Source organism: Nicotiana tomentosiformis, chromosome 7, assembly GCF_000390325.3.
Source record: "Nicotiana tomentosiformis chromosome 7, ASM39032v3, whole genome shotgun sequence".
NCBI classification, from domain to species: domain Eukaryota; kingdom Viridiplantae; phylum Streptophyta; class Magnoliopsida; order Solanales; family Solanaceae; genus Nicotiana; species Nicotiana tomentosiformis.
In genome coordinates this window covers 53,983,647-54,004,898 of record NC_090818.1, presented here as the reverse complement: position 1 = coordinate 54,004,898, position 21,252 = coordinate 53,983,647, and the positions used below count along the sequence as shown (strand labels likewise).

The 21,252-nt window shown below is 40.7% G+C and overlaps 1 long non-coding RNA gene across 1 annotated transcript in view; it reads left to right on the top strand.

Annotated features, from left to right (window-relative positions):
- LOC138895140 (uncharacterized) overlaps nt 1–19,153 on the top strand; it is a 158,651-nt gene extending 139,498 nt beyond the window's left edge. The window contains exons 2-3 of the long non-coding RNA XR_011409344.1: nt 15,300–15,361; nt 19,136–19,153. This is a non-coding gene — a long non-coding RNA (uncharacterized lncRNA). The remainder of the gene's footprint in view (nt 1–15,299; nt 15,362–19,135) is intronic.
- Nucleotides 19,154–21,252: the final 2,099 nt, after the last annotated feature.

Here is a 21,252-nt window from a genome sequence, read left to right as displayed (position 1 = left end):
CATATTAAAGAGGTTTCGCATAAAATTTGTGTCATCGGCGTTGATTATTTTCGTCTGGCTATATTTTATTAGTTGATATACTTTATGTCCATATTCCCATTTATGCTAGAATTTGTTGTCTTCTCTTGGTTCGATTAGATTGAAAAAGTTTAGACTTGGATATTATTCCTTTGCTACCTTGTCATGCATATACCTTGTGCTTATTTTTCTCCAACATAGTAGTATCCGAGCTTGTGATTATAATAATTGGTAATATTTTTATTTGAATGATAGAGGCAAAAATGATCAAGATGGTGTATTTAAATAATTATCATATTTGAAAAGGCAAGATGAAAGATTTTTTATTTTTTAAGAAAATATATTTACATGTGTTTGCTTCTAACAAACCCGAATATATGTATGATAAGGATTGATAATTTGAGTTCTTATAGGTTTGTGGCTATATTATACAATTGGTTGAAGATAATATGCGTAATCATATTATGAATGAGACACATGCTAGAAGTTTATGGGAAAAGTTCGAGACACTTTATGCTTTTAAGACTGGCAATAGTAAGTTGTTCTTTGAAAAATAATTGATGAATATTAGATACAAAGATGTAAGTCTTATTTCTGGCTATATAAACAACTTTTAGGATGTCCTTGACCAACTGTCTGGAATGTGTACAAGGTTTAATGAAGAAATACATGAACTCTGGTTGTTGAATATTCTGCGTGACTCTTGGAAAACTCTTCGGATTTCTTTTACTAAGTTTGTGTTTGGCTAATTAATTTTAAAAGCACTTCTGAGAGACAATTAGTGTTTGGCCAAACTTTTAAAAATTACTTCTAAGTGTATTTTTCTCAAAAGTACTTTTCAAAAAAGTATTTTTGGAGAGAAACTACTTTTTTCTGATTTTCCAAAACTGCTTATGCTTCTCCTCAAAAGCACTTTTTTTCTTCTAAAAGCTTGGCAAAACACTTCAACTTTGGCTTTGAAGAAGCTTGGCCAAACATGCTATAATTCTGCTCCTAGTGGTATTGTAACTATGGAATGTGCAAAGAATAGTGCCTTAAATAAAGATATGAGAAGAAGATCTCAAGCCTCGTCTTCTTCAACTTCACATTCCGATATTTTGGTTACTGAAGATAGGCAAAAAGTAATTTCAGAGGTCAGAATGACAAAGGAAAAAAAATATAAGCAAGTCAAGGTCGAGGTAGAGGAATGTTACACATGACCATTGTGACAAGAAAGAATCAAGAAATACTATTACAGGTTTAAGAGAGAAATCAGATAATAAAAGAAAGATGGTGATAACAAAAATCGTGTTGCTACTATTGTTAAATATGATCTTATTTTGATTTTTTAAAATGGGATTTTTCTGGTGATGACACTTGTCACCCTATCCTTGTTTTGCCTCTCCTAATATATATATAGATAGTTTTGTAAGAGAAAATAAACCTTAGAACTCAAAATTATTAGTATACATACAACTCTTTTTCTTTTCTTACAAAAACAAATGTGATTCATATGCTTTTTTTTTTCTTTACACTAATTAAAAAAAATTGTATTAATTATTTGATGAAATCTTATAACTTTGATCAATTGGATCTGGGGTTATAAATATTGTTTAAAAAAATAGATGCATACTTATTTTTTCTTTATCCTAATTAAAAAAATTGTATTACTTATCCTATCTTTTTTAAATATATTAATTTTGCTAAATGTTTTGCTTCATGCAGTTTTTTATTTATCAATTTTGCTAAGTATTTTTTTTATTTTTAAAATTAATTTTTTTTCTAGAGATGACACTTGTCATCCTATCCTTGAATTTATCTAAGTATTTTATTTATCTATTTAACTTTAAAAAATAAAAAAATTTCTGGTGCTAACACTTGTCATCCTATCCTTGTTTTGTCTCTCCTATTATATATAGATATATGATTGTTATATCTTAGTATCACGATCTAGTTTCTCCTATAGGCCATGATGGTACCCAACGTCGCCGCTAGGCAAGCCCAACGGTGAACTAAACATGTGACTACACTTTTAATAAGTTTTCAAGTAATTAAATTCCATTTATTAAGAGATTAAGGAGTAGAAAATTTAATAAAATAAAATGAAGGCAACTGAGTGGGCAAATATAGTGACATAAATACTCCAAAATCATAAAGTCTACTAGTATGTGTGCCAAGACCTAGTGTCATAAGTGTATGAGCAACTAGTAGAATATACAAAACTCTAACTATTGTCTGAAATAAAGTAGACAGAAAATAGATACAAAAGAGAGACTCTAGGTATTGCAGAACGGCTCAGGAAGTATCCCACCACTAGGCCTCGGGGTAACGGGAGTGTGCGCCGATATGATCGCCAGATGCACCTGCCTCAGATCCTGCACAATTAGTGTAGAAGTGTAGCGTGAGTACATTAACAACATGTACCCGATAAGTATCTAGTCTAACCTCGAACAACATGTACCCGATAAGTATCTAGTCTAACCTCGAAGAAGTAGCGACGAGGGGTCGACTTCGACACTTACTACAGGCTAACAATAAAATACAGAAATTCTAAATAAACATGAGTTATATAAACAGTAATAATAACTCAATAACAAGCAGTGAATATATCCTTTCACTAATCATAAATTCTAGATCAAATTCTGTCATTAATAATTACAGCCTATCAAGCCATAAAATAATATCAAGTATAATTAGGCTCTGAGTGTGAGCACTTAATTTTTTACCGTGTTTGAATATTTTCCGCTCCCGTCTTTCCGCGCGTGTCCCCACCATACCGGTCCCCCATGTCTTGTCCCCCCCTTATTTTTGTCCCCCATGTCTTGTCCCCCCATTATTGTTTGTCCCCCATGCCTTGTCCCCCACGTCTAAACCCCCCATTATTCTTGTCCCCATGCTTTGTCCCCCCATTACTTTTTGTCCCCCCATGCTTGTCCCCCTCCCACATGCATAAAATCAGTCCAAATCCACCCAAAAAACGGGGGGAAAATACACTGCTTTTCTCACTCAAAATCGGATCCGAAAATAGTCCATAAACCAGCTCTGTTTCCACATCAAAACCAGAGCAAAAATCAGTTCAAAACAAAAAAAAAAATAGCCAAAAATCACTCCAAAAAATAGCTCCGAAAATACCTGAAAAACAGCCCTTTTCCAGCAAATATTCGCTGCAAAAATAGCCAAAAAAGGGTGACGAAAATCAGTAAGAAAAAAAAGCTATTTTTCCAGCCAAAGAATCCAGCACTAAACCACCCCGAAACAGCCACTATTCCTATGTCAAAAACAGAGGCTACCGGCGAGTTCGGGCTCCTTGTTTGAAGTCGTTGTTCGAGTCACTTGAGGTTCGAAAGCTCCAGTCCGAGGTTTTGTTGCTGTCCGTTTTCTGTGGGCGAGTTTGACAATCGGAGTCCCACTTTGCTGTATACATTTGGAGTTTTATATCAATACACATATTTGAAAAGCTTCACATAAGGTCTCCTCCCCCCCTTTAATTAATTTTTTTTATTTTATTTTTGCTCCTGTTGGTTTAAGTAAAAGTTCTGTCGCTTAATTGATATCTTGTATTAGCATGCCTTTGTTTGTCGTCTTAATTCGCTAATTCATATTCTAGATATTTACTTCATTATTTGCAGTTTCTGTCCATGTCACTTGCATTTGCAGTAATTCTGTTTTGAGCATGTGTCATGGAGTTAAATATTATTTTATCATTAGTTTATTTTTGTGAAAGCTTTGGAGAAGAAAGCTGTAAGAAATTTCACTAAGTCAAATGGGTCAATATGACGTGCTACGTGTGGTTTTGGGCCTAATAATTAAGCCAAGTTGTAGTCAATGAAGCGACCGTGCTAAAACCACGGGACTCGGGGAATGCCTTACACCTTCTCCCCGGTCAACGGAATTCCTTACCCGGATTTTGTTTTGCAGACCAATAATAAAAGAGTCAAATCTTCCTTTGAATAGGGATTCAAATAAAAGGTGACTTGGAACACCCAAAAAAAAAATCAATTCCAAGTGGCGACTCTGTAAATAAAATAATCCCTATTTCAAAAATTGTCACTTTAATTGGAAAAACTCTTTAACCCACAATAACGCACATATTCATCATTTTGGGGGTAAAAAGGAGGTGTGACAGCTCTGGCGACTCTGCTGGGGACCCTTTTCAAGAATTCGAGCTTGTACATTGACTTTATTTGGCTTTATTAATTTTTGTATATATTGTGATTTATTTGAGTCTAATGTGTTACTTGTCGAGTTTTTACCGCTTTGATATTGTTGAACTGTACATATAAATTGTATTTTTCTCTCGCATCCCTCTGAGTCTTCTGATAATTAGTTATGTTGTGTTTGCCTACCAGCATCACAAAATTTCTGTCTTGAGATAAAGCCAGTTAGCCTACCAGCTTCTGGTGAAGGATTTAGTCACATATGTTTAGGCGGGAGAGCCGTTAGCTAGCCAGTGCTGTTCTACTACTGGTAATGCTTGACGCTCCCCGGCTCGGGTTGTCCGCCTGAGTAAGCCAGGTCTAGATACCATCTCCTTTAGGATTTACAAACTTAGAAGAACAAGCCACAAGAAATGAATATCCCTAGTAGGCTACGCTTTATTTGCATCATGTGCATTTGACTTAGAAGCACTCGACTCATGAGCCGAGTTGTCTTTTAGGACAAGTTCCTTGTTGAGACCATTATGTCATGTTATGTGCTACTTGTTGCATTATTTGGGAGGCTTGCATGTCGACCGACTTTAGCATATATCGGTTGAACGAAGAAAAAATGATGTGGTTCAGTCATATGGTTTTTAAAGATTAATTTTCATTAAAAAAAAAAGAAAGAAGAAAAAAAATATAGTCGATTTAACCGAACTACGCGGGTCTGATTCTCACCGGATGTGAGATACGTAGGCAAACCTCATCGGTTCCTTTTCCTTAATTCCCTATTTACAATTCTTTCCTTAGAAAATCCAAAAAAAAATATAAAATAAAAAAATAAAAAAAAAATTACTAAATCCGAAAATATTTTTTATAGTCCCATAGTTGAGTTTTTATTTATTGATTTATATTCTTTTATGGAGTCAAAACCCAAGAAATCGGAATTTTTGTGTGTCAATAATATGTTTGATCAAATCCTAACCCTGTGTCTGGTTAGACAGGCATACCATGAGTGGGGAAAGAGGTAGGTCTGAAAAGAGGCCCAGATCAGAAGGGATACCAGATTTTCTGATTGTCGATCAGATACCACAGTTGTTGTGGGATTGGTGGAGAGATTTTAAGGAATATGAGCGGAACCAGATAAAGAAATACTTGGGACATTTGGTTCACATGATTACGATAAAGCCCAGGAGGGATGTGATTGAAGCTTTAATTCCGCATTGGGATCCGAAAAATAATGTGTTCCGTTTTACCGACTGCGAAATGACTCCGACCTTGGAGGAAATCTCCCATTTCCAGGGGTGGGGCCGCAATCTTCGCCGCCAAAGGCCCATAGTACCAAAAAATATGAATGAGGGTAGGTTTCTGAAGCTTTTGAACATAAATTACGGACAATATGAAGGTCTAGGAGGCAAATGGGTTAAGTTGGGCCTTTTGTTTCAGTTGTATGGCCTAGAATGCAATTTCGAAAGGAATGTGGGAAAATTAAAATCAAAGGAAGATAAGGAAACGTGGAAGATACATAGAAGGTTTGCATTTATGGTCACTTTTTTGGGGCGTGTAGTTTTCCCGGAAAGAGAGGGACGCATTGACATCCGTTTGGCAGGTATAGTTGAGGCTCTGACCTCAGAAGGGAGTGATTATACTTTGGTTCCTATGATTCTTTCTTGCATTTTTCGTGCTTTAACTAGATGTAAAATGGGCGCGCGAAACTTCGATGGTTGCAACATTTTGTTACAGATATGGTTTTTGGAGCATTTCTATCGTCATCCTACGATCACTAATTTTAGTGAGTTATGGCCCAATCATACTTACGATCACCAGAAAAGGATTGATAAATGTGACTTACCAGAGGGGATTGGCGCCTGGAAAGAACTACTTCTTACTCTGTCTGCCAAACGGATCACTTGGAACTACGATTGGTTCTCCTCCAAAGAGGTCATTTGTGAGTCTGCATACCACTCTTATTTGGTACTCATAGGATTGGATGGTGTTCAGTCTTATGCTCCACTTCGGGTAATGCGCCAATTTGCACGACTACAGGAGGTGCCACCAACACGAGATATGAGCAAGTTCTGTTATGATTTTGGTAAAGATCAACCTCATGACGAAGAAGAAATTATGAAAATTTGGTATGCAAGTAAAGTCTCGGAGTTGAATGATATGGTAGAAGACCGCGATCGTGGAGAGGTGATCCCTGAATATATTACCTGGTTTCATAACCCTTCGTTTCTTAGAGATAGGATTGAAGGATCCAACAGGAGGAGAAACGATCAAAGAGCTATAGAAAGGTTAAAAGAGGAATTGGAGCATTCCCGGATGACCATATCTAAACAACAAGCCCAAATGCAGGCCGGAGTCGCTCAGATTCGTTTAAATATTGAGAAAGATTATCAATCGGCCTTACAGGGCATGGATAAAGATCTAAAGCATGCTAAAAATGAGGCGGCCCGCTTAGAAGAAGAATTGGCAAGCACTATTGGTTTAGTTAGAAGAGTTGAGGCAAATAAAAATGCTGAAATGCGTAAGCTGCAAGAAGACTTGAGTATCATTGAAGAGGATGCGCACCAACAGCAATTAGAGTTTGATAAACAGAGAGAGCAGTTTGCAAGGGAAAGGGCCCATTCGATACGTTCAAAGGGTCAGTTTTTTGCACAATTGGAAGAAACGAAAAGTCGTCAACATACAGATTTTGAGGTTGAGCAGCGTCAGTGGATGATTGAGAGAGCTGTGCTAAATTGCCGGATTGAAGAATACGAGGGACGCGAGACTGATATGGGTAACGCCCTCAACACTACCCAGATATGGTTGCAGAATTGTCACATGAATATGGGGCAAGCGAGAGAGCAAGTACTTCAATTGGCAGAAAAAGCAGCATATATCTACGATGATCATCGTCATCTAAACAATGAGCAAGTTGGTCAACAGGCACGTGCCCTCGTTCCACAATTGCCGGGAGTGTTTCAGAATTTGTACGAGATGTTGGGGGAGAGTGGAGGCCAAGGGATGCAGATCATTGATGATATCAGTTTAAGAAAGAATGCCAATGAAGATTAAAGTTTTAGTGCAGTCACTTAGTTATTAGTTTCATTTTTTTTTTTTTTTTTTTGCATTCGTCGTATTTTTAATTTTATATTTGTCGCATTTTCAGTCATATTTATGTCTTTAGAGTCATTTTGAAAAAAAAAATTGTTATATATATATATATAATTGTTATTTTGTCTGTCCTGAACTACGTAATGATCTGATTCATGCGGCGACATGATACGTAGGCAACCCACAAAAGGTTCGATCAAAATATTTTTTCAATGATTCTAAGATGAAGCCTCCAAAAGCATGTTAGAAATATTGACAATGATAGGAGCATGGCACATTATGTGATTCATATCTATAAAATGCTTAACCCTAACACGTTTGCGGTCTCTTATCTAGTAAGCTTAGGGTGGTTGGTTTGTGGTGAAACTGGCAACACACCATTACTTCACTAGATCTAAGGGAGCGGTAGTAATGGCCAACGATGATGAGATCGAGTTGATCAGTGACGATCCACAAGGTCAATCAGTTGAACAAGAGTCAGAGGAAATAAGAAAATTGAGACAACAATTGTCTGATGTGTATCAAGCTTGGGTGTCTGGTCAGCCTCCACCCCGTGGTCCCTCAGAGGGAACTTCCACCGTACCCCTGGTCACTCAACCACCGCCTCATGCAACGAGCGACCACATCCTACCACCAGGGTATGTGCCAAACTACAGCCTCCACGTTGCTCCCGGTACCTCTAATGTGCGACCTCCAGTCGCACCGGTCAGGAACACTCCTCTAGTCGTGTCTGGCGCACCGGCATACACAATCCCGCCTCCACATCCTGTGACGAGGCCAATCAACGAGCCACCATCTCATGCTTATGATGGCCAATACTACTCTCCAAACATGGCTTTCGGGGTTTCGGCTCCATATAATCAGACTCCTCAGTACGAGTCACCAGTGGAAAATGAAAAGCCTGCCAAGACGGTTGAGTCGGATGAGATGGCCAGGAAAATGAAAAGTCTTGAACAGAACATAAAGAACATGCAAGGACTAGGGGGTCACAAAAGTGTTTCGTTCAGTGATTTATGCATGTTCCCTCACATCCATTTGCCACCAGGGTTCAAGACCCCAAAATTCGAGAAATATGATGGGCACGGCGACCCTATTGCCCATTTGAAAAGGTACTGCAACCAACTGAGGGGTGCAGGTGGAAAAGAAGAATTGCTGATGGCTTATTTTGGAGAAAGTCTTGTGGGAGTAGCCTCTGAATGGTTCATTGACCAAGATATCTCTCACTGGCATGTCTGGGATGACATGGCCCAAGCCTTCGTCAAACAATTTCAATACAACATAGATATTGCACCGGATCGCAATTCCCTGTCCAATATGAAGAAAAAGCCGACTGAAAGCTTTAGGGAGTACGCAATCAAGTGGAGGGAGCAAGCAGCTAGAGTCAAGCCACCCATGGATAACCACGAGTTGATTACTGTTTTTCTGGAGGCCCAAGAGCCTGATTACTTTCAGAACATGATGTCCGCAATGGGTAGACCTTTTGCAGAAGCGATCAAAATAGGAGAAATGGTCGAAAATGGCCTCAAGACTGGCAGAATTGTAAGTCAAGCTGCTCTCAAAGCCACCACCCAGGCTATCCAAAATGGGTCGGGAAGTTTGGCAAATAGAAAGAAAAGAGATGAAGGGTCCATGATGACTTCGGGATCCAGGGAAGTTCAAAGAGGGGCATCGCACCCTTATGTGCAAGCTCAGCAGGGGCACTCCATCTACCCTCAACATTACTATCCCCCGCCAATTCCTCAGTACTCTTTGGGACCGCCACAATACACAGTGTTTAATGCTCAATCATATGCTCGTCCTCCTAATCAACAGGTACGGGCACCAGCTCCAAGATTACCCCGACCTCAGCAGCAAAATTTTCGGGCACCCTACAACGCTCGTCCTAGGCAGGATTATGGCCGAGAGCAGAGGCCAGTGGAAAAATTTACTCCATTGGCGGAATCATACTCTAGTCTGTTCCAAAAGTTGAAGCAGATAGGAGTGATTGGACCCATCGCTCCCCACCATATGCATCCCGATTCACATGGATTTCAAGCAAACGCTAGATGTGAATATCATTCAGGTGCTCCGGGGCATAGCACTGATGATTGTTGGACCTTGAAAAGAGCCGTAGAAAGACTCATTGTTGAAAAATTGATTGTAGTCACGAATGGTGAGGACCCTCCTAATGTGACCAATAACCCGTTACCAGTACACAATGATGTTCATTTTGTGGGAATGATTGGCCGAGATCATGAATACAAGCTGGTTGGTCGAGCAGAAATGACAGTGGTAACAATTCAAGAGGGAACCAAACTGGAAGTAAATCCAAGCCTAGATGCACCGTTGATTGTGAAAGGTGCTCAGGGCTCAGAAGGGGCAATTTTATATGTTCCAAAAATCTCGAGGTTGGAGGTTCGCTCCAATGCTCAAAGCCCAAAGTTATACGTCCTTGGAGGTCACCCCATCACAAAGGAGAATCAGGGCGGTACGACGAGTATAATAGAGCCAATCATAATCAAGCCTGCCACACAACCCCGTATAACAAATACGAAAACCATCCCTTGGAACTACAACAAAACTGTAGTAACCTACAAAGGTAAGGAAATCATAGAAGAAGTGGGGGAAATTGGAGGTTTGACTCGATCAGGAAGGTGTTACTCTCCAGAAGAGTTGAGGAAGGCTAAGCAAATCAGAGAAGGCCAAATGCCAATAAAGAAACCGGTCACTGAAGAAGAGGCGGAGGAGTTTTTGAAAAAGATGAAAGTTCACGATTACTCAATCATTGACCAGCTGAGAAAGACTCCTGCCCAAATCTCTCTGTTATCTCTGCTTATACACTCAGGAGAGCATGCCCGTGTACTAATCAAAATCCTGAACGAGGCACATGTCTCAGAAAATACCACTGTGAATCAATTAGAGAAGATGGCCAATAGATTTTTTGAGGTGAACAGAATTTCCTTTACTGATGATGAACTTCCTGAGGAGGGAGCCGGTCACAATAGGGCTTTGCACTTGACTGTCAAATGCGAGGGGCATTATGTGAAGCGAGTCATGGTTGATGGAGGCTCGAGTGTAGATGTATGCCCCCTTTCTACCTTGAAAAGAATGAAGATCAATACAGACAGGATCCGACCCAGCAATGTTCTCATCCGGGCTTTTGATGGCTCAGCGAGGGATACCATTGGGGAGATCGACCTGACCATGACGATTGGGCCTGTTGATTTTGAAATTGTCTTCCAAGTATTGGACATGAAAACTTCTTATAACTTGCTTCTTGGAAGGCCATGGATCCATACAGCCCGAGCTGTGCCATCCACTTTGCATCAGATGCTCAAATTCGAGCACAACATGCAAGAAATTATTGTTCACGGAGAAGACGAGTCATCCATTTATAAAGACCCGTTAATCCCATGTATTGAGGCCAAGGAAGGATGTGAGTCCATTGTCTATCAGGCTTTCGAAGTGGTTGTTGTGGACCATGTTGAGGAAGGAAAACCCATTCTACATCCGCGTCTCTCTGCCACATCTGTAATGGTGGCTGCACTTATGATGAGACAAGGTTATGAGCCAGGAAAAGGTTTGGGGGCATCATTGCAAGGAATTTCAGAACCCATTTCTCCTTTCAGTAACAGGGGTACTTTTGGTTTAGGCTTCAGGCCAACACAAGCAGACAAAGACAAAGCCAAGCACTGCAAGAAGCAAGGGTGGGTCTTGCAGCAACCTATCCCTCACATTTTCCACACTTTTGTCAAGCCACGATTCAAATATGGTGAAAATTCCGAGGCGCATGCAAACATTGATGAAATTTGCCAAGACCTCAGGCAGATGTTTTTTGAAGTGAACATGATCCATGCGGGAGAAGGCACTAGTCGTGCCGATATGCAACTAATTGGCCCAGAAACCATGCTCAATAACTGGGAAGCAACTCCTCTCCCCATAAGGAAGGAGTTTTGGTAGTTGACTTTTGCAGCTTCTTTCTTTTGTACTTTGGGTTACTTCCAGGGTTGTAATCCGAATATCTTAGTATGATTGTTTTATTTTGATGTTAACCCTCCTATCCTTTCGAATTCAATGAAATGCAGTTCAGTTTCGTGTTAAATTTTGTATATTTTCCTTTTCCTAATTCCTGCCATTTTTATTTCCATTTCAGTGTTGTTAATGCCGGCTTTAATAACATGACATGCATGCGGAATTCACGCCCAGATCTCAAAAGGCTGTCTAAATTCGAAATAATGCATCAAGAGGTCGAATATGATGAAGATAAGGTCTTTGATGAAATAAAAAGAGAGTTGGAACAATTTGAAAACAAGCCTAGGCCCAACCTCAATGAAACTGAGCCAATCAATATCGGAGGTCATGAAGAAGTTAGAGAAACAAAGATAAGCATTCACACTGAACAAAAAACCAAAGATGCCTTGATTCAGCTTTTATTTGAGTATAGAGATGTGTTTGCCTGGTCTTATGATGATATGCCTGGTTTAAGCGTCGATTTAGTGGTTCATAAACTTCCCACGTATCCTGATTTTCCACCAGTCCAACAGAAGCAGCGAAAATTTAAAACGGACATGAGTGATAAAATCAAAGAGGAAATAATGAAGCAGTTGAGCGCCAATGTTGTCAGAGCTGTACGATACACCACCTGGGTGGCAAATGTTGTGCCCGTGCCAAAGAAAGATGGAAAAACTAGAGTCTGTGTTGACTACAGAGACCTGAACAAAGCAAGCCCGAAGGATAATTTTCCTTTGCCGAACATCCATATTCTTGTAGATAATTGCGCAAAGCATGAGATACAGTCGTTCGTGGATTGCTATGCTGGGTACCACCAGATTCTAATGGATGAGGGTGATGCAGAAAAGACCGCTTTCACCACTCCATGTGGGGTACCTATTGTTACAGGGTCATGCCATTCGGTTTAAAGAATGCAGGGGCAACTTACATGAGGGCCATGACCACCATTTTTCACGACATGATGCACAAAGAGATTGAAGTATATGTCGATGATGTCATCATAAAATCAAAGACACAGGCTGACCACGTGAATGATTTGGAAAAGTTCTTCAAACGGCTTCGAAGGTATGACCTTAAGCTCAATCCAGCCAAATGTGCGTTTGGGGTTCCATCTGGGAAACTCCTCGGTTTTATAGTCAGTCGGAGAGGCATCGAATTGGATCCATCTAAGATAAAGTCCATTCGAGATCTGCCACCCCCGAAGAACAAAAAGGAGGTCATGAGTTTGCTCGGAAGGTTGAACTACATCAGTAGGTTCATCGCTCAGCTCACAACCACGTGCGAGCCCATCTTTAAGTTGCTGAAAAAGAATGCTGCAATCAAGTGGACAGACGATTGCCAAAATGCTTTTGACAGGATCAAAGATTATCTATCAAAACCCCCTGTACTGGTCCCACCTGAACCTGGTAGACCTTTGTTTTTATATCTATCGGTGATGGATAATTCTTTTGGATGCGTTCTGGGGCAACATGATGCGACATGCAAAAAGGAACAAGCAATATATTATTTGAGCAAGAAGTTCACAAATTATGAGGTTAAGTATACCCTTTTAGAAAGGACATGTTGTGCTTTGACTTGGGTCGCTCAGAAGTTGAGACATTATCTCTTGGCCTATACTACTTACCTCATATCCAGAATGGATCCTCTGAAGTATATTTTCCAAAAGCCAATGCCCACCGGCAGGCTCGCAAAATGGCAAATCCTACTTACAGAGTTCGACATCGTCTATGTCACTCGCACTGCAATGAAAGCACAGGCTTTGGCCGATCATTTGGCAGAGAATCCAGTTGATGATGAGTACAAGCCACTTACCACATACTTCCCAGACGAAGAGGTCAACTCAATAGAGGAAGTAGTTCCAGACGACAACCCTCTATGGAAAATGTATTTTGATGGAGCTGTCAATATCAAAGGAGTTGGGATCGGGGCAATCCTCATCTCACCTATTGGACAGTATTACCCTGCAACAGCCCGACTTCGGTTCTTCTGTACCAATAATACGGCAGAATACGAAGCATGTATCATGGGTTTGAAAATGGCCCTCGATCTGGATGTGCACGAACTATTGGTTATGGGAGATTCTGACTTGCTTATCCGGCAAGCCCAAGGTGAATGGGAGACTCGAGACATCAAGCTTATTCCATACAGACAATGTGTACAAGATTTGAGCAAAAGATTCAAATCCATCGAGTTCAGGTACATTCCCAGGTTTCACAACGAGCTAGCAGATGCTTTGGCTACTTTAGCCTCGATGCTCCCTTATCCGGGAAACACCCATATCGATCCACTAGAAATCCAAATTCGGAATCAACACGGTTACTGCAATACAATTGAGACAGAACCAGATGGTGAACCATGGTATCATGACATAAAACGATTCCTGAAAATGAGAGAATACCCAGAGCACGCTAAGGGAGATCAAAAAAGAACTATAAGGAGGCTCGCCAACGGTTTCTTCCTGAGTGGGGAAATTTTGTACAAAAGGACCCCAGATTTGAACTTGTTGAGATGTGTAGATACAACAGAAGCTAAGCGGATCATGAGTGAAGTACATTCGGGGGTATGCGGACCTCACATGAATGGATATGTTTTGGCGAAGAAGATTCTGCGGGCAGGGTATTATTGGCTTACAATGGAGCGAGATTGCTTCAGTTTTGTTCGCAAGTGTCACCAATGCCAGATTCATGGTGACCTGATCCACTCGCCACCTTCAGAGTTGCATCCCATGTCCTCTCCTTGGCCTTTCGTTGCTTGGGGAATGGATGTTATTGGGCCAATTGAGCCAAAGGCTTCAAATGGGCATAGATTCATTTTGGTTGCAATTGATTACTTCACCAAGTGGGTGGAAGCCGTCACTTTCAAAGCAGTCACCAAGAAAACAGTGTTAGACTTTGTTCATTCCAACATCATCTGCCGCTTTGGTATCCCAAATACCATTATCACTGACAATGCAGCCAATCTCAATAGTCATTTGATGAAGGAAGTATGCGAGCAATTTAAAATTATGCATCGCCATTCTACCCCTTACCGGCCAAAAGCCAATGGAGCCGTTGAAGCAGCGAACAAGAACATCAAGAAGATTCTTAGGAAAATGGTCCAAGGCTCGAGACAATGGCATGAAAAGTTGCCTTTTGCTCTCCTGGGATACCGCACGACTGCTCGCACATCGGTCGGTGCAACTCCTTATCTGTTGGTATATGGGACAGAAGCTGTAATACCGGCTGAAGTCGAAATTCCCTCTCTTCGGATCATTGTGGAGTCGGAGATTGAAGATGCAGAATGGGTAAAGACCCGTTTAGAACAACTAATGTTGATTGATGAGAAACGGCTAGCAGCAGTGTGCTTTGGCCAGTTATACCAGCAAAGAATGGCACGCGCTTACAACAAGAAAGTGCGTCCAAGGTACTTTGAGGTAGGCCAACTCGTCCTGAAACGCGTTCTTCCACACCAAGTAGAAGCTAAAGGAAAGTTCGCCCCAAACTGGAAAGGACCGTACATCATCAAGAAAGTGTTACCAAAAGGGGCCTTGCACTTGGTAGATGAAGAAGGACGGCTACCAGATATGACTATTAATGCAGATGCAGTCAAAAGATATTATGTATGATATATACCCACTGTGGAACTTTCGTGCATGATTTTCTTAGATCGAGATGACGAAGGCTACCATTGCTCGCTATTCCAAGAAAGTATCACCCTTTTGTTACCCCTTTCAAGTTGTATTTTTCTTCTTCCTTTGTTTTCCACTTTTTGGAACATGTGTACTTAAAAAAAAAAAAGAAGAGCAAATTTTCTGAGTTATTGAACTACGTCCGACCTGATTCCGAAAGGATACGTAGGCAGCCTTACCCCGGGTTCGGTCCCATTGCAACAAAAATCCATATTCCTAATATTCCAAAACTGGGGCAGAAGTTTGTTTTATCTTACAGTTTTTCCTGTAGAAACAGTTCCAAAGGTCGTAATTCAGTTCAAGGTTCCTTTCGCCTTTTCCTGTCAAGAACTTCTGATCGATCTTTGAGAATACTTGAAGTCCCCATGCCAGGGGCATCAGCCAACCTTCCGTGGGTCGTATTTTAGTTAAAAAAAAAAAAAAAAAAAAAAAAAAAAAAAAAAAAGAAAAAAGAAGAAGAAATGAGAGAGTCTTATCGGTGAAAACCCGTATGGGCACTATAAGGCGCCAGTGATTAGAGAAATGAGAGAGGTCAGTTAGTGAAAACCCGCAAAGGGCGCTACTAACCGAATGAGGGTCTTCCATGCGCAGACATGAGTACAACTAAGACAGTTTCAAGATGAACATTTGCGACGTATTTTGAGAATTAGACAGCTCAGACAGATCAGGCGTCCAATCCAAAATGCATGTCATGATTCATTGAAGTCGGCACATATCTCCAGATAAGTCTCCTTATTTCTCTCCCCGAAAGGGACACCTTTTATTTAGACACAATTCCTTTTTCATTTTCCAATTGCTTTTCTATTCTTTTCCACAATTTTTCTTAGATTCTCTTTCGGTCTAATCTTGCATCAAGAGCAAAGCAAAGATGGCTGCGAAACTGGCTATAACTTTCCCGTAATACCAAGCATAAATTTGGAGCATATACGGCATTGACGAAGGCAGGAATCCATATGTGATCTCTTTTTGATAAGGCAGACAAAGTGTCTCAAAGAAACTGAAAAGGTCTCTTGAGCAAGACTTGCTTCATGGAAAAGTTGATAAGCACTACAGAAAAACATTGGTTTTAGGTGAAAGACCACTAAGTTTGATTTTAAAGGAAACAGCCAGGGGCACCGTCAGAAAGACAATGTCTCCAGAAAGCGATACAGAGTATTCGGGAACCTCGGTATCACACTGACAAAATCAGTTCTTCGACAGCAGAGGGGTGAATTCGAACTACTAAGGGCATCAAGGCCACAAACCGACCACCACTCTAAAAACTCACAAATTTTTCTTTGTTTGAAGCAGGATCAAAGCGGTGCAAAATGGCGATTTTCAACGGGCGAATGTCACCAAAGGTAGGTTTCGTTAAAATCTCCACTTTCCTTTATTTGCAGCATGCATCACTACTGTTCATACCTCCCATTTTTGTAGCTTAACCCAGGTAGAACCATTTCGCCTAGGGGATCCAGCTCATAGTTCCGGGTAGAAGTACTCTTCGCTCAGGTTGTTCTTTACGAAGCTTAACCCAGGTAGAGCATTTTCACCTAGGGGGATCCAGCTCATAGTTCCGGGTAGAAGTACTCTTCGCTCAGGATGTTTTTCGTAGCTTAACCCAGGTAGAACCTTTTCGCCTAGGGGGATACAGCTCATAGTTCCGAGTAGAAATAATTTTCGCTCAGGATTTATTTTTCCGTAGCTTAACTCGGGTAGAACCATTTCGCCTAGGGGGATTCAGCTATTAGTTCCGGGTAGAAGTACTCTTCGCTCAGGTTGCTTTTCGTAGCTTAACCCAGGTAGAGCATTTTCACCTAGGGGGATCCAGCTCATAGTTCCGGGTAGAAGTACTCTTCGCTCAGGATGTTTTTCGTAGCTTAACCCAGGTAGAACCTTTTCGCCTAGGGGGATACAGCTCATAGTTCCGAGTAGAAATAATTTTCGCTCAGGATTTATTTTTCCGTAGCTTAACTCGGGTAGAACCATTTCGCCTAGGGGGATTCAGCTATTAGTTCCAGGTAGAGCATTTTCACCTAGGGGGATCCAGCTCATAGTTCCGGGTAGAAGTACTCTTTGCTCAGGTTGTTTTACGTAGCATAACCGAGGCAGAACCATTTGGCTAGGGCGATCCAGTTCATAGTTTCAGGTAGAAGTACTTTTGGTCAAGTTGTTTTACGTAGCTTGACCTAGGTAGAACCTTTTTCACCTAGGGGGATCCATCTCATAGTTTCGAGTAGAAGTACTCTTCGCCCAGGTTTGCTTTTCATAGTTTAACCCGGGTAAAAACTTGTCACCTAGGGGGATACAACTCATAGGTCCGGGTAGAAGTACTCTTCGCTCAGGATGTTTTACATAGTTTAACCCAGGTAGAACCTTTTTGCCTAGGGGGATCCAGCACATAGTTCCGGGTAGAAGTACTCTTCGCTCAGGCTGTTTTTTGTAGCTTAACCCAGGTAGAACATTTTCGCTTAGGGGGATCCAGCTCATATTTCCGGGTAGAAGTACTCTTCGCCTAAGCTTGCTTTTCATAGTTTAACCCAGGTAGAACTTTTTCGCCTAGGGGGATCCAGCTCATAGTTCCGAGTAGAAGTACTATTCGCTCAGGTTGCTTTTCGTAGCTTAACCTAGGTAGTTTGCCTAAGGGGATCCAGCTTATATTTCCAGGTAGAAGTACTATTTGTCCAGTTTTGTTTTTCATAGTTTAACCCAGGTAGAACTTTTTCACCAAGGGGATTCAACATTCTTTTTCTCAGTAATACATGGCACCAACCACCTGGTTACATTTCCTTTTCAGTAATACAGGGCACCAACCCCTGATTACATTTTCTTTTTAGTAATACAGGGCGCCAACCCCTGGTTACATTTGCTTTTCAGTAATACAGGGCGCCAACCCCTGGTTACATTTCCTTCTCAGTACTACAGGGCACCAACCCCTGGTTATATTTCCTTTTCAGTAATACAGGGCGCCATCCCCTGATTACATTTCCTTACCAGTATAGGGTACACCAATCCCTTGTTGTGTTCTCCAACATATGGTATACCACTCCCTAGTTGATTTGATTTTAAAAGCAGGATACACCACTCCCTGGTATCATTGCCAATATAGGGTATCCCATTCTCTGACCACAGTTTCCTAACATAAGGTACACAAATCCTTAGTTGAGACATTCTTTTGGGACAATAAAAAAAAAAATTATCATGACCTTTTCAGGGTACACCATTCCTGTTCTTTTATTTCTTTCAATAAAGAAGTAGTTTAGAATTTTTGTTACAATAACTCACGAAATTTTCCTAGTGAAAACTGGGGCAGAAAAATTTCGTTTGTTTGTTTGTTGTGATGTCTGAGCAGGTTTTACCGCGAGGCACAGTGTTCGAGATGAACAAAAGAAAAAGTCTCAATCCAGAATAAAGAAAAGAAAAGGAAAAGAAGTGAATCAAAATGCAGAAGAAGATAGAAAGGATATGGACTACTCAAGACATGACTAAAGTTACGAGCTTCACATTTCCCGTCTTGCTCAGAAGAAGCCGTAGAAGAATGAACTAGCACCTACAGTTAGCAAGCATCAAGGTTCGGATCAGAGTCCGTATTGAACAACCAGTCAAGACTCAAGATCAAGCTCCAAAAGACTTATAGATAGGAATCTTGTAACTCATAGTTGATAGGCTTGTTTAGTTTCTTTCAATTTTGATGTAATAGCAAGACCACGGACCAGAGCCTCGACGGAACCTCACTCGACTCTCCAACTCATCATTCCATCATTATCCTTGAACTACACGCGACCTGATTCTCTTATAACCCAGGATATGTAGGCAGTCCAAACCAAAATCTAGTCACACGGCTCACTTTATCTTTGCCTGAAAACCTTTAATGTTTCCAAGCAAAGAGGGGCATGCTGTGAGCACTTAATTTTTTACCGTGTTTGAATATTTTCCGCTCCCGTATTTCCGCGCGTGTCCCCACCATACCGGTCCCCCATGTCTTGTCCCCCCCTTATTTTTGTCCCCCATGTCTTGTCCCCCCATTATTGTTTGTCCCCCATGCCTTGTCCCCCACGTCTAAACCCCCCATTATTCTTGTCCCCATGCTTTGTCCCCCCATTACTTTTTGTCCCCCCATGCTTGTCCCCCTCCCACATGCATAAAATCAGTCCAAATCCACCCAAAAAACGGGGGGAAAATACACTGCTTTTCTCACTCAAAATCGGATCCGAAAATAGTCCATAAACCAGCTCTGTTTCCACATCAAAACCAGAGCAAAAATCAGTTCAAAACAAAAAAAAAAAAAATAGCCAAAAATCACTCCAAAAAATAGCTCCGAAAATACCTGAAAAAACAGCCCTTTTCCAGCAAATATTCGCTGCAAAAATAGCCAAAAAAGGGTGACGAAAATCAGTAAGAAAAAAAAGCTATTTTTCCAGCCAAAGAATCCAGCACTAAACCACCCCGAAACAGCCACTATTCCTATGTCAAAAACAGAGGCTACCGGCGAGTTCGGGCTCCTTGTTTGAAGTCGTTGTTCGAGTCACTTGAGGTTCGAAAGCTCCAGTCCGAGGTTTTGTTGCTGTCCGTTTTCTGTGGGCGAGTTTGACAATCGGAGTCCCACTTTGCTGTATACATTTGGAGTTTTATATCAATACACATATTTGAAAAGCTTCACATAAGGTCTCCTCCCCCCCTTTAATTAATTTTTTTTATTTTATTTTTGCTCCTGTTGGTTTAAGTAAAAGTTCTGTCGCTTAATTGATATCTTGTATTAGCATGCCTTTGTTTGTCGTCTTAATTCGCTAATTCATATTCTAGATATTTACTTCATTATTTGCAGTTTCTGTCCATGTCACTTGCATTTGCAGTAATTCTGTTTTGAGCATGTGTCATGGAGTTAAATATTATTTTATCATTAGTTTATTTTTGTGAAAGCTTTGGAGAAGAAAGCTGTAAGAAATTTCACTAAGTCAAATGGGTCAATATGACGTGCTACGTGTGGTTTTGGGCCTAATAATTAAGCCAAGTTGTAGTCAATGAAGCGACCGTGCTAAAACCACGGGACTCGGGGAATGCCTTACACCTTCTCCCCGGTCAACGGAATTCCTTACCCGGATTTTGTTTTGCAGACCAATAATAAAAGAGTCAAATCTTTCCTTTGACTAGGGATTCAAATAAAAGGTGACTTGGAACACCCAAAAAAAAAAACAATTCCAAGTGGCGACTCTGTAAATAAAATAATCCCTATTTCAAAAATTGTCACTTTAATTGAAAAAACTCTTTAACCCACAATAACGCACATATTCATCATTTTGGGGGTAAAAAGGAGGTGTGACACTGAGTATTATTACGCACGATGTATGTCGAGGTCATACGACCCGATCCAAAATAATGTGTACACTGTCGAGGGTCGAGCGGCACGAACTATAAATGCATCTATCTACTACCGAGGCGTTCGGCCTGCTCCACAAGAAGAGACGATACTTTATGAACAACCGATTTAGAAGCTAATACCAGGCTAATGCACAAGGAAGCACAATTTCTATTAATGGTCAAGTAACCCGCCAAAAACTCAAGTAAGTGAAATTAGGTCCTTACAAATTCCTTAAGAAGTTTCAATATAATTTAGGCACTTTAATTAATAAGTAGGGTGCAAACATTATAAGTAGTTCATGATTTGCGTCCTAAGCTACCCATACATAAGCATAATTAGTAGCTATGCACGGACTCTCGTCACCTCGTGCGTGCGTAGCCCCCACAATTAGCAGAAAATAGTAATTTAAATCACCTATGGGGTAAATTACCTCTTACAAGATTAGGCAAGAGACTTACCTCGTCTCAAAGCTCGCTTTCCGGCCCACAAATTCGTTCTAAAGCCTCAAATCAGTGCCGAACAATTCGAAACTAGTCAAATATTATATAAATTAATCAATACATGTTTAAAAGTTCATAATTTAACTATTAGAGTAATTACCAAACCCAAATTGGAAGATGCCTAAGATTCACCCTCGGGCCCACGTGCCCGGATTCCGGAAATATTTGAAGATAAATGTTACTCATAACCTCACGAACTCAAATATATAATTTTTAACCAATTCCATAACCATTTCCGTGGCAAAACTCCATTTTTATCCAAAACCTAGGTTTTCCAACTAAACCTATAATTTTCACAATTTTACATGTTAAAATCTATCCATAATCTATGTTTTAAACTCATATTCCATAGAAATCACTTACCTCAAAGTGCTAGGTGAAAACCCCTCTCTAAGAGCTCCAAATATCGCCCAACGAATGCAATAAATGAACCCAAAATGGCCTAAGTCCCGACTTAAATGAAGCTTCTGCCTCCAACGATTTCCGCTTCTACGGAGGAACGACCGCTTCTGCAGCACCGCACCT